Source organism: Podarcis muralis, chromosome 17, assembly GCF_964188315.1.
Source record: "Podarcis muralis chromosome 17, rPodMur119.hap1.1, whole genome shotgun sequence".
Taxonomy (NCBI): Eukaryota; Metazoa; Chordata; class Lepidosauria; order Squamata; family Lacertidae; genus Podarcis; species Podarcis muralis.
In genome coordinates, this window is record NC_135671.1 from 10,926,954 (window position 1) to 10,950,899 (window position 23,946).

The 23,946-nt window shown below is 46.7% G+C and overlaps 1 protein-coding gene across 1 annotated transcript in view; it reads right to left on the reverse strand.

Annotated features, from left to right (window-relative positions):
• LOC114587416 (neuronal acetylcholine receptor subunit alpha-7-like) overlaps positions 1–23,946 on the reverse strand; it is a 115,810-nt gene that overhangs the window by 87,394 nt on the left and 4,470 nt on the right. The gene's annotated exons all lie outside the window — the stretch shown is intronic.

The following is a 23,946-nucleotide window of genomic DNA, read 5'->3' on the forward strand; positions in this document are numbered from 1 at the left end:
CTTTTCTGCGCAATAGATATCAACATACCCAGATCCAGCTACACACGTTTCTTTTATTGGGACAGATAGCAGTTTCTCTTATTAAAGAAGTTATCCTTAGGAAAGTAGAGAAAGGGGAAGAATTATTCCTACCCACAGTCTCCCCTCACCATTCACTCAGGCTGTGGGCAGCAGGATAACACTTTCTGAATTTTTAAAGAAAAACTTTTTTTAAGGGGGAGCAGAGACAGACTGCAACCCCCAGACCAGCTCATATCAAATCCACTTGACTGTGGGTTGTGAAGTGAACCATTCAATTCAATCCAGTTCATAATCCATCCATAACAGAGTAGCAGATCAGACCACTTTAGACTCCAAGTATGACAGATTCCTTTTCCATCCCTCTACACCCCTACAGTTGCTGGGCTTGGGGTACATCTCCTTTTTGCTCATTCTCTCTCCTCTCATCCAGTAGTGATGTATGGAAGTGAGAGCTGGACCATAAAGAAGGCTAATCGCCGAAGAATTGATGCTTTTGAATTAGGGTGCTGGAGGAGACTCTTGAGAGTCCCATGGACTGCAAGAAGATCAAACCTATCCATTCTTAAGGAAATCAGCCCTGAGTGCTCACTGGAAGGACAGATCCTGAAGCTGAGACTCCAATATTTTGGCCACCTCATGAGAAGAGAAGACTCCCTGGAAAAGACCCTGATGTTGGGAAAGATTGAGGGCACAAGGAGAAGGGGACGACAGAGGACGAGATGGTTGGACAATGTTCTCGAAGCTACCAGCATGAGTTTGACCTAACTGTGGGAGGCAGTGGAAGACAGGAGTGCCTGGCATGCTCTGGTCCATGGGATCACAAAGAGGCGGACACGACTAAACAACTAAACAACAACTCTCCTAGTTTCCCGTTACCTTTCACATTGCTGGCTATTTAACCCTGGAATTAATTTCTTCCTTTCTTTGGGGCTACAGGCAGAGTTCCTAGCTATGGAAATGAGAGCTGTCTGGCAGAAGTGCTTGAAGGAAATAAAAATATGAGGGATCAGAACTTCGTTAAGAGGATAAGGCTCTGAGGACCACGTTATTTCCAGGAGGAATGACATCTGTGAAGAAGCCCCCCGCTGAAGTTTAATATATTACTTTAAAAACAAATCTGTACAAAAAGTCATGACTTCAATTGTCTGATCCATAAATCTGCTGCCTGAAGAGGAAGAACAAAGCAGGGATGTGACTGGAGCCTGGGAAGAAGATTTCAAAGTACTTAGGCATTTTGCTAACAAGAAAAAAGAAGTAGTTGAGCAAATTGGCACGCTAGTTTTTTCAGTCATATTCTAAATTACCTCCCGTAACTGTTGTCCAAATTGTTCCCTGGCAGGTTTTCGTTTATTTCTTTGGCACTCGTCCAAAAGCATAGCTATTCTTAAGTAGTTAAGGTTGCAGTCCTACACACTTATCTTGGGAGGAATTATCATTTAACTCAACAGGACTTATTTGTTTATGAGTAGAGCTCCATAGATTGCAATGCAAATCTACGTGTCTGAACTGCATCACTTCAGAGCACAGGTATGCATTGGAATCAAACTCTATACAGTGATACCTCAGGTTAAGTACTTAATTCAATCCGGAGGTCCGTACTTAACCTGAAACTGTTCTTAACCTGAGGTACCACTTTAGCTAATGGGGCCTCCTGCTGCTGCTGCTGCTGCTGTGCCACCAGAGCACAATTTCTGTTCTCATCCTGAAGCGAAGTTCTTAACCTGAAGCACTATTTCTGGGTTAGCGGAGTCTGTAACCTGAAGCGTATGTAACCTGAGGTACCACTGTATATGCATGTATGTGGGATCAGGTAGCCAGTGTGGTACAGTGGTTAGAGTGTTGAACTGGGACCTGGGAGACCAGGGTTCAAATGCCCACTCAGCCATGAAGCTTTGGCCTTGGGCCAGTCACAATCTCACAGGGTTGTTGTGAAGAGATAATGGAGGGGGGGGGAGACCCTAATCACACCAGCTTGAGCTCCTTGGAGGAAAAGTGGGATATGAATGTTATAAATAAATATTGTTCCTTCATTACAAACATTTGAGCAGACAGAAAATAAGCATGCTGGGCTAGGATATTGTCCCCTAACATCAGGGGTCAGCAAACTTTTTTAGCAGGGGGGCGGTCCACTGTCCCTCAGACCTTGTGTGGAGCCAGCCTATTTTTTTGGGGGGGTGGTGGAAATGAATGAATTCCTATGCCCCACAAATAACCCAGAGATGCATTTTAAATAAAAGCACACATTCTACTCATGTAAAAACACCAGGCAGGCCCCACAAATACCCCAGAGAAGCATTTTAAATAAAAGGACACATTCTACTCATGTAAAAACACGCTGATTCCCGGACCACCCGCAGGCTGGATTTAGAAGGTGATTGGGCCGGATCCGGCCCCTGGGCCTTAGTTTGCCTACCCATGCCTAACATCTAAGGATGGTTTACACCAGAGGTGAGGAACTTTTCTGCATTCCTTTCTGGGCAACCTTGTAAGGGCTACAGAGCCATTGTGAGTAGGGCCAGAAGTGAACAGAACAACACATATAAATTTTGCTTTTATACGGCAGGATAGGTTGTACTCACAGAAAGAAAAAGATAAAAGAAAGAGCTGTCATCAGAGTTCAAAGACACATTCCAACTGGGCAAAAAAAACCCACGTGAAGGCTTCGTGATTCCTGAATATGAAACCTGCAACACAGATATGTTCTGTTTTCATCATCCCTTAAGAAAAATATCTTACTGTCATCTAGTGGGCTTCCATCCTTTTTGTATCCACTTTCTATACTGTCATTTACTTGTCTTCAGGGTGAATGTCACTGTGGTTTAGGTGACCTTTTTTTAACCTGGTTTCAAAATGTACAGGGCGAAATCATCTGTCATCTCTCAACTACCTTGTAAGACTGAAACTTGCATTTAAAAATACATCTCTATCCCAACCCGCAAGGAACTCCTTTGGCAGGAGCTATGTCATCTTTGTTCCTTTCCTTGCGCTTCTTTCAAATAAGATTGACATGAGAAGAATGGTTCTTTTTTGTAAAGTCAGATTCCACCTATCTACATAATGTTCTTTTTAAATATTCATAACTCTGATCATTCCCCATCCTAGCTCACCTGGACCGTACAAAATGGAATGTTCTCCTGATCAAAGAATAAATTAAAAATCACTCAAGTTCCGGCTACATGTATAAAGCAACAGGCTCAGGCTTTGAAGCATTTGAAAAGACACTGGCAAATGTAATTTTTGAGGAGGTAGTTTTCGTGGTGTTCATGAGATGTGTTACCTCTTGAAAACAGAAAAGGCCTCCTAGCGCCAATTCACAAGCCTTGCTTCCCACCATGAAGTGAGCATCTGTTAATCACAGTGGATATACTGGTGCTAACTGTTCATAGGCTCGATGGATAATTACGGACTTCAGTGAGTGGCATGGCCAAAATGGGTTCCTTCTGTGCAGATGACTACCTGAAAATTGCATTGTATATTCCATGCCAGTGTTTGGAGCTCAGCTCCATATTCCAAGACTGTTTATATTTCCTGCACTTTTGTACAGCAGGCTAGGTTCCAGAGAAAAGCAAGGACACATTCCAACACTTTAAAATATTCAGAAGTGGCGATCCACATGGGGCTGTCCTTCAAGACAGTCAGGAAGCTGTAGCCAGTGCAAAATATGACTGCCAGACTGGTGAGTGGGGCAGCATACTGGGACCACGTGTCACTAATCCTCAGCTTGGATAACTCAATTGGTAGAGCATGAGACTCTCAATCATGGGGCTGGAGCCCCACGTTGGGTAAGAGATTCCTGAATTGGTTGAACTAGAGGACCCTCGTGGTCCCTTCCAACTCTACAGTTCTATGATTCTATGAAAGCACTCCACTCGCTGACAAGGGGTTACTGTGTCCAACTGAAGGGTTAATACTGTCAACATACAGAGGGCCGGGAGGCCAGCTAGCTAGCCCCAGCTGAGCCGTTCCCTTCCAGTCATCCCGCTATGAAGACCATCGGCCTCTGCCTGACGTAAATCAGTGACCCGGGCTTCAAAGCCAGGGCACACTATCAGCAGAGCAAACTGCACACACAGAATAGGTGTGAGGCTTGTGGAAGCATACTACAACTACAGATTTATTAATCATAAATCAAGACAAAGAAACATGTTCTCTCTCTCTCTCTCTCGTCGTCTCAGAGAGAACAAGAAAAGCAAAAGCTATACACAACGGAAGTTCCCAGCAAGCTGTGCTGGAATGTAAACAGACATGTGACACGCAACAATTCCACACATCTGCTCCTTAAGGTGGAATGGAAATGTCAACAAATACTAGCATACAAAGCTCTAAGGGGCTTGGGACTCAGAAATACCTGAAAGATCGCCTCCTCCAATATCAGCCATATGGATGGTGCCACCCAGCCAGTTGGAACCCATGACAGGGGTTTTTCACTGGTGGCTCCCCTCATACAGAATGCCCCCCATAGTGAGGTGCACCTGTCTTCATCGTCATTAATTGGTTTCAAACCTTATGTCTGGCATTCACCACAGCCAAGGTGTGAAATTCAGCCTTGGGGATTTTAAACTTGGCTTACAGCACTGCTGTTCGATGGGCAAATAAACCCATTTTGTTAGAAATTAGTTCTGGAATGTATTGCCCCATACGATACAGTAAATCAGCCTGCCATTTTTTCTCGTGCCTTCTTATCAGCTCCATGCTCAAGTCCTCTTCCCACAATCATTTCCTGTGTAAAAAGCACCATGCTTTTGAGGAGGAGCACTCTCTTCCACAAGTTGGAGGGCAGACATCTGAAAAGGAGAGTCTCCTTTTATGCATGGAGTCTCCCTCCATGATTAAGAACCCTGGAAAACCCCACTCTCCCTTCTTGCATGCATGAGCAGAATGCCTGAAGGCAGTTTTGGAGAATTCACTGCACAGTTGTAGCATAGCAACAGGTACCCTTCAAACCTTTCAGTAGTGTTCTGGGACCGTTTCCCAAGGAGTCATCCTGAAGCAGCTGAGTGGACAGTTATGTGAATCCTTATCACGAAATGTCCTGTTGGGGGTGAGACTTTCATGGGAGAAGGACCCAAGTGATTGACCCTGCCCATGTGTTTGCAGGACTTTAAAAATGTTAAACTATGGGATAAGCCCATGGAAAAGAGGCTCCCACAGTCATGTTTAAAGATTTCACAGCTAGACTGAAACCCCTTTGACATTTTCTGACTCCAGGATTCTGTACAAGGGATGGTTCCCATTTAACATTTTGTACTCAGGTAGAGATGTCCCAATGCAAAATACATGAGCCTCTTGTTAAGTTAGTGTGATGTGATGTGCGTGAATAAAATATGGAGAGTCTCCCTTTAAAATATTCAGAAGTGGCAATCCAGAAAGATTCAGACAAAGCTTCCAAGTATTTCAGGACACGAACCTAATTTTACACATGCATGAGCTTCACACTTAATGCTCAACTTTTATATTTAATTTCCAGGAAGCTATACCAAGGATAATGGTTTGAACCTAGAATGGGACCCATCTCACAGGTTACAGAATATGAAGACATCGCTTCTACACAGAAGTTTGGGCAAGTCCCATAATGTATGACAGTGCTACACCCATGAAATTGCACACCCTCCACTGGCAAAGGAGGCCTGTTCTGATCATCTACAGGTGGGATCCAAACAGATTATTACACCCATGTTACTTGGGTGCAAGTGCTCTGGGTCTGGAACTCTGAGATTACATTACACTCAGCAGCTATAGGCTGTGTGCACATGGCATAGTATTTTATTATTTTATTTTTACATTGTATTCTAGAATTGATGCAGACCAAGGACTTGTTTTTTTCTACATGGTCCACACACAGTCTTGATCTATTGCATATCTTTTGCCCCTAGAAAGCACTTCTTGGAAACCTGGTTTCATTTTTTAAAAATAAGCTCATTGCAGTTTGATTCTGCATTATGCCACAATGTGTCCATTTGAAAACAGACATAGGCAGCCCTGACCATTGTGGGGAGGGATGTACCCAAACCTGCCCTATAAAGTTGTGGGTTAATGTATGCAATACTGCCCAACTTTTTCAGATAAATAACAGGGACACACGTCTTCTGGCATATGCCCCTGGGTGACTCATGTGGCCCGCGCTGTGATTTCTCCCTACAAATAATGCTTTTCTCGGGTCAAGATTGTGGCATGGGAGATCGTGGTACCCAAAATGGCCGTCGCGATCTGCCTGTTTTTTCTGTGACACTTGACAGGTATGTGTATGCTAGGATCTCATTCATCACTTCCTTAATAAATTTAAAAAAATTAAAAAAATGTCCAGTAGCACCTTAAGGTAAAGGTAAAGGGACCCCTGACCATTAGGTCCAGTCGTGGCCGACTCTGGGGTTGCGGCGCTCATCTCGCTTTATTGGCTGAGGGAGCCGGCGTACAGCTTCCGGGTCATGTGGCCAGCATGACTAAGCCGCTTCAGGTGAACCAGAGCAACACACGGAAACGCTGTTTACCTTCCCGCCGGAGTGGTATCTATTTATCTACTTGCACTTTGACGTGCTTTTGAACTGCTAGGTTGACAGGAGCAGGGACCGAGCAAAAGGAGCTCACCCCGTTGCGGGGATTTGAACCGCCGACCTTCTGATTGGCAAGTCCTAGTCTCTGGTTTAACCCACATTGCCACCCGCATCCCTTAGAGACCAACTAAGTTTGTTCTGGTGTAAGCTTTCATGTGCACACCAACACGGCTACCTACCTGAATCTACAACCACTTCCTTATTCATTCTTCATGGAGCATGTTAAGAGGTTTGTGGGGAAGGAGTGGAAAACTTCATCCAAAGGAGGGTTTCAAATGCATATCAAGTGACCACACATACCACACTTTGCGGATGGCAGGATCTAGAATCAATCGAGATTGGAAGCAGCATGTTGAAGATGAGCGTGTGTGATTCAGGATTGAGGAAAAACTACATTTTTCTGCTACAAATGGGTTGCTGTTTGTCATAACTAAATACATTTCCAAGTGTGTGGTGCTGGTGGTGGTGGTGGTGTTTGGAGAGAGAAAAAAAACTTTTCAAAGTTACAATTCTGGCAAAACAGACTATTCTGCCACCTTTTTTTAAAAAAAAATTAAATTCCAGTGGCCGTTTATTTACCGCAGGTTATTAAATCAGAATTTGACAGCTTCATAAAGGAGTTGAGCTGGAGGTCACCCACATTTCCCTACCAGCTCAGACAAGAAACCATTCGTACAACGGCTTATCTTTTCTTCACAGCCCTACAAGCTTAGCTCCAACCCTCAGGCAGAAAATCTGTGTGTTATCTATAACAGTGAATTTGCGCTTTCTTTCTAAGCCACTGCTGCCGTCACCAGCATCCTTTCAGCCACAAAGCAAGAGGCAGCAGTACATTCCACACACACAACTAGCTGCAACCTTTCACAGGCATATAGACTTTCCTTCCTTTGGATGTCCCAGGTGGCTACTTCTGATCTAGACTATTTGATTTCAAGGCCAGGGAATGCTTATTGTTTAGCTTCCCACACTCTGAGTCCCATCTTCAAACAGGAGGTCCTGCTTTCTGCAATGCGGAGCTGAACTACAGCATTCCCTACTACAAGGTGCTGTGACGGCCACCAACTTGGGTAATTTTGAAAGTCGATCCATCGAATTCATGGAGGGCAAGGCTATCAATGGTTACTAGACATGATAGCTATGTATTGCCTCTGGTGTCAAAGGCAATATGTCTCTGAATAGGGGGCTAGGGGTGGTGCTATGGTCTAAACCACTAAGCCTCTTGGGCTTGCTGATCAGAAGGTTGGCGGTTCGAATCCCCGCGACGGGGTGAGCTCCCGTTGCTCTGTCCCAGCTCCTGCCAACCTAGCAGTTCGAAAGCATGCCAGCGCAAGTAGATAAATAGGTACCACTGCGGTGGGAAAGTAAACAGCATTTCTTTGCACTCTGGTTTCCATCACGGTGTTCCGTTGCGCCAGAAACGGTTTAGTCATGCTGGTCACATGACCCAGAAAGCTGTCTGTGGACAAACACAAGCCCCCTCGGCCTGAAAGTGAGATGAATTTTGCAACACATTTCTCCAACCATGTATACAAAAATGCATATACTAGTACAGTGTTTCCCAAACTTGGGTCTGCAGCTGTTTTTGGACTACAACTCCCAACATCCCTAGCTAGCAAGACCAGTGATCAGGGATGATGGGAATTGTAGTCCAAAAACAGCTGCAGACCCAAGTCTGGGAAACACCCTACTAGGATAAAGTGTGTGTTAAATGCACACAATAATGATAATGCAAAAATTATATTCATTGGGGGAAACTGATCGCAGAAATGTGTATATTTGACAACATTACATACAAAATTCACACTAAAATGCTAATGACTTTTCATGAGGACTTCTCTTTTTTTAAAAAAAAAAAGCAAGCAAACTGATGTAGAAATGTGGAAAACTGATCTTAAAACTAGAAAAATAAGAAACAGAGAGAAATTGAAATTGATAGATTCCCATACCTTACGGGTCTAAGGAAAGATTCTCCTGGCTCAACCACAAAGTCTGTTGGACAATGGTAGGCTGATCACTGGTGGAGGAACGGGAGTGTGGAGGGAGTGGACCGCCCCCAGCACCACTTTTCCAGTAGGGTGCCATTGCAGCGCGCGTGCCGCGGACACGCGCTGTGGACCCCCGAGCGCTCCGGGTGCCACGCCCCCACAGGCGACGCGCCACACCCCCTCCTGCTCTCCACTCCCAGTAGCGGAGCATACAGCTTCGTCACTGAGGCTGATACAACCTAGCTCAAAATGTGACACAAGTCTAAAACAGCATCTCAGTGTGCAGCGGTGCAAAGTTCTGTGCAACATTGAAGAGACTCATCACGCGCATCAGGAGAAGCCACGAGGCCCAGGGAAGCCCATCACCATGGCAAGGAGGCCTGCCCCATCCCTGTATATTTTGAGGGGGCTGGGCTGTCCTCAGCCCCATAGAGCTTACATGCATGCAAGCGGTTCCATAGGATGGAAGGCATCAAGGCAAGCCACATACTGTATGGCAAATCAAGTGCATGTAAAACACATATATGCCCTATGTTGCACTTAGAGGACATTAGTCCCTTTTCACATCTGGGCGAAACCGAGGCATGGCAATGTGACCAGCTCTAGATAGGTCAGAGCATTCATGAGTAGAAATAACAATTAGGTAGCAAATAAAAGGGTCTCTGGGTATATGTAAAGGGATCATCGCTGAGCAATAACAGCTTTGGCCTCCCACCACATTTTAGCATAAGAACCAGAAATTAAGAAGGCTTCACACAAAAAGCAGATTTCTCACATATCCCACTTCTCACATTCTTATTATGCTACTGTCTCCCTAGGAGAATTTAATCCGTCCATTATTTAGACAACAATAAGTTATCGGCTAACTAGCCAATACAATAAGTCCAATGAAAGAAGTGTTTCTCTCAGCCCTTTGTTGCGATTCTGTCAGGATTTACACTGACCAAAAAAACCAACAACCTAAAGGCAAACTAGAGAAAGTGTCTTTTTGAGGCTTATTTACTTCGAAATACTGAAGCAGTATTTACCACAGAGTGTAGGAGCAAACCAAAAGCACAATAACGGTAGCTGTGATAAGCAAAAATGCATTTCAGAAGCTTTCACAGAAAACTTACCCAAGTGATCATTCTGAGCTGGTGGAGTAGAGAAGAAATCAAGATACTGTAGTAAAGAAGGAAGCTTCCTGCCCCAGTGAAGTATTGGTGGGAGAACCCACACGCTATATGAAATATGATATTTAAATGGCAACTCTGTGGGGGTTAATGAAGAGAGGAGCTAAGTTCATTCAGCATTCCTAAAACAATGGACTTTAATGTTACCAAAATTCCTGACTGTGATCTGACAGCAATACAGTACAGTGGTACCTCAGGTTACATACGCTTCAGGTTACAGACTCCACTAACCCAGAAATACCTCGGGTTAAGAACTTTACCTCAGGATGAGAACAGAAATCGCGTGGCGGCAGCGGGAGGCTCCATTAGCTAAAGTGGTACCTCAGGTTAAGAACAGTTTCAGGTTAAGTACGGACCTCCAGAACAAATTAAGTACTTAACCTGAGGTACCACTGTATTTGTTTCCTGGCCTCTCCCAAACCATAGATTTCCTTTCACGTTCCAGTGCATAACACTAGAAAGCTCCCTTCCTTTGACCCCCCATGTCTTTCAAGACTACTTTGGATTCTAGTGACGCCCCAAAATATTCCACCCCATCTTCTCTCACATACATCATAAGCAGAAAACGCTAACAATGCCACCTTTACTAGCTAGGCTTCCTCTGAACTCCTCATCTGAAGCACCTGTCCTGAGTTTGTGAATGCACTACAGGTGCGTGTTGTAAAGACAATCTTGTTTGCAGCTCCCAAACTCTGATTTGACAGAAAGATGAGATAGCTACAAACACAGGTAAAAGAGCAGAGACAGAAAGTAATGAGATTGAATCAAATTTAAGATGAGAACCAATCTATCCCATCTTTTCATACTTCTCTTAATAAATTCTACTGCTATGATAGATAAGTAACAGTAATAATGGAAGATCTATTAGGCAGGCTGCTTCCATAGCAGGAGTCTTACAAGGCTCAGGGAAGTGCAGGATGTCGCAATAAGAATATTTATGCAGGGGTGCATAGGCTTCTGGGACAAAAAATGAATATATTTTTTCCTCAAACATCAATCATCATTGTTATCAGCTTGCCTATTCGCACCTCTCTTCTGCCCTTAATTTGTGTCAAAATTGTACCAGGGCAACCCTGTTTTCCAAGATCAAGAATCCTCAGTCACTTAGTATGGAAAGAAAAGCACCTCTCAGTCTTTGCTGGGTGACTTTCCTTTGCCACAGAACAATTAACAGTAAAATGTTCAGAGGAATTCAGAAGGAGGTTGTACACAGGCAGGATTTGCAGTGGAAGCCTAGAATCAAACTAGTCTAAATAAAAACAAAAACAAAACAGAAAAATATATGTGGAGGAACAGAGAGAGGAAAAAAACCAGAGAGTCGTTTTCACAGGTAGATTGTTTCTTAAAAATATAAAGCGGTATAGAAATGAAATAATAATAAAGGGAAAGGGAAAAGGGACCCCTGACCATTAGGTCCAGTCGTGGCCAACTCTGGGGTTGCGGCGCTCATCTCGCTTTATTGGCCGAGGGAGCCAGCGTACAGCTTCCGGGTCATGTGGCCAGCATGACTAAGCCACTTCTGGAAAACCAGAGCAGCGCACGGAAACGCCATTTATCTTCCCACCAGAGCGGTACCTATTTATCTACTTGCACTTTGACGTGCTTTCAACTGCTAGGTTGGCAGGAGCAGGGACCAAACAACGGGAGCTCCCCCCATTGCGGGGATTCGAACTGCCAACCTTCTGATCGGCAAGTCCTAGGCTCTGTGGTTTAACCCACAGCGCCACCCGCGTCCCTCAAATGATGATGATAATAATAATAATAATAATAATAATAATAATAATAATAATAATAGATCTTAACACTTGTCTCACACATAAAATGGTGGACCCTCCCAGCTCTCACCTGGGAGCTTTCCTTCCTTCTCCCAGACTGTCAGCCTGGGAGTTCTTTCCTTCCCTTCAGGATTCTTCTACCAACCTTCCATCACTTCCTGTGTGTGTAATCCTGCGATCCAGCTCTTCTCAGTCTGTCTGCCTCACAAACAACTGCAGGCTGCTTGGCTTTGAACTCTCACACATCAGCCCCTAGCTTTCCTGCTCTCCACCCCCCCCAGCCCACTTAGTGGAGGAAATAAGGGTGAGTCACCTCCATCTATCACTTATGTTTTCTTGAGCCATCTTAGCACCTATTGAGACACTTCTGCTGAATCTCATTGGCAATCAATAGTCTTTTGTCAGGTCTTAAGAGGTATTGCCTCAAGGTACCCCACAGTGATTGCTCTAAAATGGAAAAAGAAATCAAGAATCATAAAGCAGTATGGGGGGAAAGTCAAGAAACATAGAGCGGTATGGGAGCCCAAGAGACCATCTTACACCAAACCACCGCAGAAGCTGAAAACATTGGCAATCTTCTAGTGCAGACATCCCCAAACTCGACCCTCCAGATGTTTTGGGACTACAACTCCCATTATCCCTACCTAACAGGACCAGTGGTCAGGGATGATGGGAATTGTAGTCCCAAAACATCTGGAGGGCCGAGTTTGGGGATGCCTGTACAAGTGTGTGTATTTGTGATGCCCAAGGGAACAGCTTTAGCTGCCACCAGCTTGTAAAAGGGACTAAGAACCCAAGGAATGGGAACATTTGAAGAATACAGTTTTGAAAACATGGCAGCTTTAGCTTAAATGGGGCAGCTGGAAAGTGTGGTACAAACTCAGGTGCACCAATCAAGGTTGGGAAGGATAAAAGACAAGCAAGGCAGAGACACTGTGTCTGCTCAACTTTCTCCGTTGATTAGCTGCTTCGGGAATGCCACTGGACTGTTTGCGTGTGTAGGTCCCCAGGCCACCCCTCAAATAACTTCACACATAACACGTAATTTTAGTTTTGGTTTTTGGGCACTATTTTGGCCACAACTTTATTAAAATACAAAATCAGTGAGTGGTTGTTTAGACATTGGTTATGACTATCTGTCCCCCCGCCTGGGACAGAACTGACATCCCGAGGTCCGATCGGTAGCCAGTAGAAGAGAAAGTCAAACTGGGGGGTCACTTGAGCTAAGCGTCGGACCCACGCCGCTCACCCCAGCAGCTCCCCGAAAGCTTGCCTGCCCGGTCCTATAACAAGGATTCCCATAACAGGGATTGGGCGGCCCTGGTCCCATAACAGGGATTGGACGAAATCGTGGCAAGCCCCAGGATTCCTTTAACGGAATTCCCTTCATCGCAATAGGAGGGGCAAGCCCAGCCTGACCCCTCCACCACCAGCATATTATAACCAATGCCTAACTGCAACCTTACAAGTTGTGACGAATTGCTGAGTAGTAGGCAAAAACCAAATGGCACAGCCAATCACCAAATGGCAAAATTCCTACTAGGCCCCCGCTCCAAAGCAGACGACCCCATGACAGGCAAAGCAAGGTCAACCGGAAAGAGGGCGGGCGGGCGGGTGATCCGATGCACTCTGCAAAGAGAAAGAGAAACCAGAGTGCACCAATATTTAAAGACTATGGTCCCACCCACCCAATTTGCAACATACAATTTGCCCCAGCAACCCGGTTACCCAATCATGATGCCAGGCAACAACTATTAACCTGCCTGGCAACAAGAGGCCTGGCCTGGTGGCCCACACCGCAACACGTGCTCTCATTTATTGGAGAACACGCTTTGCGTGTGTAGGTCCCCAGGCCACCCCTCAAATAACTTCACACATAACACGTAATTTTAGTTTTGGTTTTTGGGCACTATTTTGGCCACAACTTTATTAAAATACAAAATCAGTGAGTGGTTGTTTAGACATTGGTTATGACTATCTGTCCCCCCGCCTGGGACAGAACTGACATCCCGAGGTCCGATCGGTAGCCAGTAGAAGAGAAAGTCAAACTGGGGGGTCACTTGAGCTAAGCGTCGGACCCACGCCGCTCACCCCAGCAGCTCCCCGAAAGCTTGCCTGCCCGGTCCTATAACAAGGATTCCCATAACAGGGATTGGGCGGCCCTGGTCCCATAACAGGGATTGGACGAAATCGTGGCAAGCCCCAGGATTCCTTTAACGGAATTCCCTTCATCGCAATAGGAGGGGCAAGCCCAGCCTGACCCCTCCACCACCAGCATATTATAACCAATGCCTAACCGCCACACGAGCTCTAACGCTCGCCGCCAACCACTCACAAACCCAACAATGAACCCAATTTAGTAGCCACCACATCCAGCCAAACATCATTCCCCAAATTGGAGAGGTGCACTCCATCTGCCCAGTAAAGGGCCTCAGCCTTAAAATTAATGTCTGGGTGTGAAATCACCAAACCACCCAGCTCCAATACCTTCCCGCAAACAGCAGAGTTAATGCGCTTCCTGGCCCTTACAGCGGCCTCCGGGCGGGAAACACCGCGCCAGGTTTGCCTCTGCAACAGGTGAGACCAAATTATTCTCACTGAAGGTAATAAGGCTGCCAATGCCTCCAAATCCCTTTTTGGATTGAGGTACGCAAAGCAAGGCAATCAATAGTTGCCACATCATTTTCCCCCAGCTGCACCACTATGGCCATGGGGTGGGGAGGTCCGAGAGCAGCTGGCGACCAATCAGCGGCATAAACTCTCCCCATGACATTCCGCGTCTGGAAAACCATGACACTTGCATGTGCTGTGGGAGGCCGAGACACGCTCCCCTTGCAGACTGCCTCGCTCTGCTGCCAGCCCACTGAACGATGCTGTGTCCCACTATACAGATGCGGACCAGCGTGGGATCTACAAGGGTTGAAACAAACAAGCATTAGTACCAAACTCAGCATTTCTTTCGCACATAACCCTTGAAAGCATCCGATTTCCATGTCCCAAATCCTTGATCCTGGCGGCTGAGAAGCCCCAATGGGCCGCCATAGTCGCTGCACCTATGCGAAAGGAATGAGGGGCGAAACCAGAGGCCGAGATCCCACAAGCAGAGACGGCCTTACGCATGACTTTTGTGAACTAGTGTCGCACCATTTTCATGCATGAGTAGGGGGCCGTCCCCAGGAGGTCTCAAGGCCAAGTACTTCCTTACATCCTTGACCAGGCACGGGCCCACCACCCCAGTCACTGGGAGGCGGACAACCTCCCCCCGACCCAGCTGGTCAGTTTTGGAGTTGCGCACTACAAGTCTCAACTCCAAAACACATATATCCTGAAGGAGCAACCCATGAGAACCAGCAACTTCTAGGATCGAGCCAGCCCCGCAGGGGAACGAAAAGCCAAATATTTCTGGCATCCAATAACAGGGCAAGGGCCCACCTTACCTGTGACTGGAAGCCTGATGATGGCAACCCTGCTCACTAGGTCTGACTTAAAGCTCCAGACACTTATGACAAGCTACAAAGCAGATAAGGAAAAAACCTGAGGCAATAAGCCTCCAAACTCTCAGCCCGGTGCTGGCTCCAACACAATTTCCCCAACCCTCAGTACACCAAAATTACAATGGAATACTGAAAGAAGTCTCGTCTAGATCTGGAACCAGGAGACAAGCCTCAACTTGTTGCGGATACTGCATAGGTCAAGATTGACCGGCTTCCTGCCTGCAGTCCTGTGAAGGCTGGAGTCTTTTCCAACCTTCCGAGACCCTGCGCACGACACACTTTTAGAAGGGTCTCTGAAAAATTAAAGCTTTACTCTAGCAGACATTGCAGCGGACTGAATTCTGGTAGATTTAACAGTGCGTCCGATCTGCAGCAGGTAGGCCAATTACTGCAGGTCCTGCTCAGAGAATGGAGGCAAGTTCCTCTGAATAGCAGAGGACTGCCAGCTAAGCGCTAAGAAATCAGTCCAGGCCTTCTCATAAGACCTGAAAGCAGAAGGGGAAATGTAAGCTACTACTCCTCTTAATTATCAATTGTTGCCAAAGCGCCACGGGAGCCCCAGAAAATCTGGCTATAGCCTGGCGTCCGGAGCCTAGGATCTGAGCTCTCCCAACTGAAAACGGGATAGAGTGACAGCAAAAACATTAGTTGATCCCGTAATAGAGCGAGCAGAAATGCAATATTAAACCTTAAGCAGTGCAGCTGGAAGGCACATAAAAGGGGGCGGAGACTCTGCCAAAGCATGAGGACCATTTTGCCAGGACCCTCACACTGCCTGGTTATCAGACCAAGACAGACCCGACGGTCCCTGTACTCCTCAGTCCAGATGTGCGCTGACACTACAATGGGGAGAACTCAAGAAAAGTTAGGTCACATGTGATAACCTTGCCCTGCCAGGCTCAAGGCCACTGTAAAGGATGATGAAGGGACCCCGGGCCATGAGACCACCTGGCCGAGCAGGAATGGAAGGGGCAGCCTGGAACAACCACCCTGCATGCCAATTTTTAACTGACTTAGCAATGATAGAATCTGACAAAGCAATATTTGCTATCAGAGGAAGTATTACAAGAATAATGTCCTTCACGGCAAACAGCTTTTCCACAGGCAAGCAGAGGTATGAGCAACGATATCCAGCTAGCCCCCGAATGCGTTAAAAGGGGCAGTAGGAGCCACTGTCCTATCCACTGCCAATGGAACACCCAGTTCCTCAGGGAATATAAGGGGCGTGCAGTAAGCCTAAGCAGGGGCTGGTGTCACATGAACCAGCCAGTGAGATAATCCAAATAATGGTACCCCCAGTTAAACGAGTCTTGACTCGCAATGTCCAATCCATAAAGACACTAAAGGACTCGAGTGCTGCACAGCCTATAGCGCAACCCATTGGCATCGCCTTATCAATGTAAGGACCATCCAATTAAAGCCCAACTACTTATAATCTTGAGGGTGAACCGGCAGCAGCCTAACAGCCAATTCAACATCGCATAATGCCAACCAGGCCCTCATCCAATTAGTTGGTAAGCTCAACTGCCTGATCCAAAGATGCATATTTCACGGAACAATTCCAGAGAGTCATTCACTGAGGTGCCTATGGGATGCGATAAATATGGATTATATGGGGCATCCTTAGGGACAATCCCCAAAGGGGATAAATGAAAATCAGGAATAGAAGGAGAATCAAGGAGATCCCACCAAACGTCCCAATGAAAGCTGCTTCCTAACCTTCTTATTTGCTACCGCAGGTAGCTCTCTGACTGGCTTTAAAGTTGCTGTATTCTGAGCCACTGGTTGAAAAGCCAGAGGAATCCCAAACCTTGGGAAAATGACCCATCTAGATAACCTTTTTGCCAGGCTTCCAAGGAAGATATTTTTATGGAAATATGGGCAAGAGGTATAGAGTTATAGCTTGCTAGCCCCCAGCCCCCACTTGGGCAGAATGCCCTGCCTTGAGTTGCCACCATGATGTGTAAATTTACAGGGCCAACGCTGGCCAGAAACCCTAAAAAGTCCCAACAAAGCTGCTGCCGAGCCTGCTGTCCCTGCGATCTTAGCAAGCTGAGGGGATGATGGCAGCCCTGCATCTAACATACCCATAGTGAATAGCAACTTAAAGAATAGTGGGGTGGAAGGGACCCTGAGGATCATGTAGTCCACTCTCCCACAATATCATCATCATCTATTTGTACCCCGCCCATCTGGCTGGACATCCCCAGCCACTCTGGGCAGCTTCCAACAAAAGATTAAATACAGAAATGCAGCAAACATTAAAGGCTTCCCTAAACAGGGCTGCATTAGATGTCTTCTAAAAGTCTGGTAGTAGACATCTGATGGGAGAGCGTACCACAGGGCGGGTGCAACTACCGAGAAGGTACTACACATGGTGCCCTGTAACTTGGCCTCTCACAGTGAGGGAACCACCAGAAGGCCCTCGGCGCTGGACCTCAGTGTCCGGGCAGAGTGATGAGGGAGCATGCAGCTGTCCCATATAGGGACCAATCCAGCAACCTAGGGATTACCGGCACCATACACTGACCAGCTGAGCTATCCAGGATGATCCCTAAAGACCCAGGATTGACGTACCTGCAAGGAGGTGTCAGCATCATCCCTGCTCCCCTTTTCCCTGCTCCTGGATCGCCACCTCTGAAGATGCTTCCTTCTGGAAGAAGGCATCTAGGGCACCATCAAGTCAACCTCTGCAGGAGAGGCAAGCTCTGGAGGCATCTGCAAAGGCCCTGTCATAATCTGCAAAAGACTAAATGTGAGGAACTGGTGAAACCAATGCTTTGTGCATCACATGGGGAAGCTATTCAGGCCGGAAACGCTGCCAGTGTCCATCAAATTCTAGGGCCAAGCGGGCCAAACCCTAAGATCACCTGCTAGGCCAGACATAAATGTTTCCAATGAGATAACAAACTCGAGGCAGCCCACTGCCTGACCAGGTACCCCTGTTGCACTTTAGAGGGAAGCACGCCCTCCAGAAACCCAAAGTTCTTTTTGGGAGCAATGTCACAAGTGGGCCAAACTACCCAGCAACAGAATAGTCCAAACGGAACAGTTTGTTTTGTTTTGATAACAATGGCTAAATGGGGGATATGAACCCTGACTCCCAGGTCCTAGACCTACACTCTGGCCACTAAGCCACAGTGGCTCACCTCTAAAATGGCAGTTGCCACTATCAGGGCAAAACAACTAGAAGAAAATAAACTTGTTCAGAAACAGCATAATAAAGAGCATACACAGAGTGCTCACTGGAGGCACAGAGAGCCTCTGGCTCCACTCTGTCTGCCTAAGATATACATTAGCAACAAGTGAGCCTGCAAACAAACAGATAAATTCTTATAGAGAAAATGAGTCACATGTCACATAGACTTTAACAATTTACTGTACTGCTAACTGTAGCAGGCTAAGGCTTGAAAGATATGTGCAGGCCGAGCAGGCCGTGAAGGCCTCCCTGCTTCAACTCTCTGCCTTTTATAGTCTCATTGCGATATTAAAGGAACTCAATATAGTGCGCCCGCCCAAGGCTAGATTAAAACTCGGCCAAGAGCACTGCATGCACCCAAAATAAAGCCAACCTTTGGGGATACTATAAACGAAAGTGATACCAGCTAAGCTGGGAACAGCCCTGACTAGCACCAAAATTAAACAGGCAAAAATGGGGAAAACCTCTTTGCAAAAGAAAGCCCCTAATGGGGGCTCCCTCCCTATTGGGAAAGGCAACCACAGATACAGGGAGAATCTTCCCACAGGGCAGGGTAAGGGGTGGGGTGAGAAATCAAACAGGAAAAAAGGGAAATTAGATTAATTAAGGGACTAGAGAGGATTAAAAAGAAGGGGGAAAATAAAATAGAGAGGATTAAAAAGAAGGGGAGAAATAAAGAAATGTAACCAGACATGAGAAGATTGCTCCTGATCCGATGCACTCTGCAAAGAGAAAGAGAAACCAGAGTGCACCAATATTTAAAGACTATGGTCCCACCCACCCAATTTGCAACATACAATTTGCCCCAGCAACCCGGTTACCCAATCATGATGCCAGGCAACAACTATTAACCTGCCTGGCAACAAGAGGCCTGGCCTGGTGGCCCACACCGCAACACGTGCTCTCATTTATTGGAGAACACGCTTTGCGGTTTGTATTGGACCCAGACTGGCATTAGTCCAGTTAGACCATCTGACTACTCTCTAGTGTTGCCCTTGGGACTGTTGTGCCCTATCAGCACTTACCTCTGTGAATGCCAAAGTTCAGGACACCTGAGCTCTTGAGAAAGGACTCCTCATAGACTTGGCTGCTAAACGGACACATTGCTTCTGACACTCTGCAGAACACTGTCACTTTAATGAGGTCTTTCCTTTAATTTTCCATAAAATATGGGAAAGCTGTATCAAATCATAAGGACTTGCTACTTGGTTGTTTTTGTCAGAGAAGGTCATTGCTCCTCTGAGTCACCCTACTTCCTATGCACTGTTTCCATAGCCTGGGGTTTCTCAAACTTGAGGCTCCAGCTGTTTTTTTGGACTACAACTCCCATCATCCCTATCTATCAGGACCAGTGGTCTGGGATGATGGGAACTGTAGTCCCAAATAAGCTGGAGGCCCAGTTTTGGGAGACACTGCTGTAGCCCATCCTTCATCGCCTCTTGTGGAGAAGTTTCTGTGGTTTCTCTCAGATGGGCCACTCTATCAATCCACATCAGGCCTACACAGCTTGTGATCCATCAAGCCCAACACAGCCTACCAGCCCACTGGGTGTTTGTAAGCTTTTCTGTTTTTTATTGCTTGCTTGGGACTTCGCAAACTGAGGACGGGCCATTAAGCACCTGGCAGGTCACAATAGATGAGATGCCTCCAGCTTGGCAGGTGACAAGTTGCACAGGCCTGGCCTGATTTACGACGGCATGCAGGCAGTTCTTTTAAAATATCATGTTAGCCTCATAATTCCTGCTTGGCTGGAATGCTGGCCTTCAAACAATTGCTTTGTCACAAGCTGCATTAAGTTTAATGGACTTGTATCAGTACTGGGCTGTGGAGATGAGGCTGGATGGTTTTCCCTGCAGGCCAGTGCTCTTCTTGGTGCCTCTGTCTTTGGTTTTTATAGCTCAATGCATTGGGAATGTGCCAAGGGACGGGGACCCATGGCTGCTTCCAGCTATTCCTTCCTCCAGACTCATGCTTGACATTGCCCATGTTGGCAGAGTAGCTAAATTTCAGCTAGGAAGCCACATCAGGAGTAATACTATCTTAATTTCAAGAAAAATGTCCAAACACTTGTCAAAATATTCAAAAACATTTACTTGCAGAACATATCGCTCATACCCTCCAACATTTCTCCAATGAAAATAGGGATGTCCTATTCTATAATAGGGAGGCGGGTAGCACTGTGGTCTAAACCACAGAGCCTAGGGCTTGCTGATCGGAAGGTCAGCAGTTTGAATCCCCGCAACAGGGTGAGCTCTCATTGCTTGGTCTCAGCTCCTGCCAACCTAGCAGCTCGAAAGCACATCAAAGTGCAAGTAGATAAATAGGTACCACTCCGGCGGGAAGGTAAACGGCGTTTCCGTGAGCTGCTCTGGTTCGCCAGAAGCTGCTTAGTCATGCTGGCCACATGACCTAGAAGCTGTACACCGGCTCCCTCAGCCAGTAAAGCAAGATGAGTGCTGCAACCCCAGAGTCGTCCATGACTGGACCTAACAGTCAGGGGTCCCTTTACCTTTTTATTCCATAATAACAATTTTACTATTTATACCCTGCCCATCTGACTGGGTTGCCCCAGCCACTCTGGGCAGCTCCCAACATGTAGAAAAACATTAAACGTTTAAAAACTTCCCTATGCAGGGCTGCCTTCAAATGGCTCAGAGGTTGGATAACTCCATACCCTCCCACATTTCTCTGATGAAAATAGGGGTGTCCTAATGAAAAGTGGGACATTCTGGGATTGAATCAGAAACCAGGAGTTTATGTAAATCCAGGACTGTCCCTGGAAAATACAGGCACTTGGAGGGTCTGATAGCTGAAGAAGAATATATGCAAAGTATTTACATTCACATGCTTATCCAAGTATAGGCTTTGTTTTTCTTAGTTGAAGATTACAGCTTCTTCCTTAAACATTCAAACAAATTGTGTCTTTCTCTCTTTCCAGTACTTTCACCCAGCCTTCTGAACATGACCCAGCTAGGCCACGCAGGTTCCTTCTGAGCATAGCTGTCAACTTACATATTTGAAAATAAGGGACCAGCAGCCTCGAAAATAAGGATCAGCAGCCAAAATAAGGGATTTTGGCTTAGCTTATACAGAAATCTGGCACTCATGGAGCCATTCTGCTTTTGCTGCCCTGTGTTTTGCAGGGGGTTGGACTAGATGATCCTAAGGGTCTACAACTCCCACCAAAGAAGAGTGGCAGACAAAACTGATGAACGACGTCCAGATGGCAAAGCTTACAGGCAGAATTAGAAACCTGGAAGAGGACCTCTTTAATAAAAAAAATTTATAATTTAGTTGAAAAGCTATTGTAAAGAGTTACATACATTGGTAGGATTGACAGAAAACTTGTAGTAAAAATTTGAACGATGGATGGACAAATGATTTATAAAAAAGAGTTATGAAAGGGATGCAGAGGGGGAAATCGCTACATTGAGATGCTGCACTGGTTGGAGGGTATGCTAAGCAGCTCGTCAGGGCTGCCGTCGTCCTGGCCAGAGGAGTTCCATCGGCCCTTCCCCGCCCAAGAGAGAGGGAGGGAGGGAGAGAGAGGGGGAGGGAGGGAGAGAGACTCTCGCCCACGCCACCCGCGAGCCCGGCATGAGATGGTTCAGCAGCTGCTGAAGCACCGCCCTTCTGCGTCCATCCCCTCCTCTTCCTCCTCCCTCAGGCCGCCTCCTCAGTCGCCATCGCTGCCGCCTCCAGCTTCCCCTGGCAGCGCGGTGGAAGTCTCGCAAGAGAGGGGCTGCCTGCTCACCCACTGCCACCCATCTCTTCACGACGCGCCCCTGAGGGGAAAAAGGGAGAGATGGAGACGCGGCAGCTCGTGCGCGCTCTCTCTCTCGCAGCGAAGGACCCCGAGCCGCTACTTCCCTCCCGAGCCAGGCGAGCATGAAACCCGGGAAATTTAAGGGACATCATCAATAAGGGACAGCAGCGGGACACAGCGCTGGGATAAGGGAGTTTCCCGCCAAATAAGAGACGGTTGACAGCTATGCTTCTGAGAGGTTTCCACTTAACAGGCCAGACATTGAGTTCCGTTCGCCATATGAAAGCAAGTGGACAAAAGGACCCAGGAGAGGATCAGGCAGAATTAGGTACCCCGTTTTGCCTGTATGTTTGAAGGTAAAGTGTGCATTCTCCATTGAATGCCGTAGGATTTGCTTCTGAACAGATGTGGGAAAGGATTGCGGTGCAAATACTGCATTTCTGTCATCACCATCATGCATGTAAGCGCTTCACATTCAACAGTCCTGTAAAGCAGACTAGGAACTGATAGTCCCCAATGAGGGCTGGTGTCCATTGGTACTGATATGGTGGAATTAGGACTGGAACCACCACAAAGTGGTCAATCTCCATATAATAGACTAAGAGACCAGCCTGAGAAATAGTGGCTTATTCAAGGTCACCACTGAGGGCTTCCAGCTCAGGCTTTTAACTGCCACAGTACCTAAAAATAAATCTGACTGCTTAAAGAATGATGGTGTATTAACATATTCTATATGTGCTGCTGCTTAACATAGTCCAATTGTGTACCTAGAGCGCTTTCCTGACAATTGTAATAAGGGATGATTGAAAGTATGGAGAAACCTGTTTAGTTTACAAATTCCACACACAGTCTGTTCTCTCCTTCCTCTGCCCCTTGGCATGACACAGCCTTGGCTTTGCCTTCTTTGGAGGTGGTCAAATACTGCTTACAGCAGCTCTGTGTGTCACCTCCAAATCTTATGCGGCGTGTTGCAGCGGCATGCAAAATGGCAACAAACTGTTGGTGAAAAATGATTTAGACAACCTGTGAGGAGAGAAGGGCAATAAAGCCGATGCATTAAGTAGAGCAGACATTCCTAGCCAAGTGCAGAACGCCTGCCCTTTGTAGAAGCCTGGCTGCAAGCATATAGATCAGGCAGGAAGAAGCAAGCTCTCCAAATGTTGTAGGACTCCAACTCCCATCAGCCCCAGACAGTATGGCCAGTGGTCAGGGATGATGGGAGTTGCAGTTCAAGCACTGGGAAAGCCACTGGTTCCCCATGCCATAGAGAAGAGAGAGAGAAATCATAAAGACAGCTATAATCATAGGTGTAAGGGACACGGGTGGTGCTGTGGGTTAAAGCACAGAGCCTAGGATCAGAAGGTCGGCGGTTCGAATCCCCGCGATGGGGTGAGCTCCCGTTGCTCGGTCCCTGCTCCTGCCAACCTAGCAGTTCGAAAGCACGTCAAAGTGCAAGTAGATAAATAGGTACCACTCCGGTGGAAAGGTAAATGGCATTTCTGTGCACTGCTCTGGTTCGCCAGAAGCTTTGTCATGCTGGCCACATGACCCGGAAGCTGTATGCCGGCTCCCTCAGCCAGTAAAGCGAGATGAGCGCCGCAACCCCAGAGTCGGGCACGACTGGACCTAATGGTCAGGGGTCCCTTTACCTTTAATCATAGGTGTTGTTGTGGGGAAGTACATGAAACACATTGAGCACTTGTGGGTGTAAGCACTATAGAAGTACTGACTATGATTATCAGAGTTCCTACTGAATCTGAGGAAACCCAGAATATGTGGGTGAATTTAAACAGCAGAACCCCTTTCAGGCTGGTGGTTTGTACCCAAGCCGGGGAGAGGAAGAGTATCTCTGCAGCTTTTACAGGGTTGCCCAGATCCCTCAAGCCACTTGCACTTTCTACATGCAGAGCTGCAAACAGGTGACTTAAGTAGTGAATGTTGACAATGGTAATGGCCTGATAGGCAAGGCTTCCCAAACTTGAG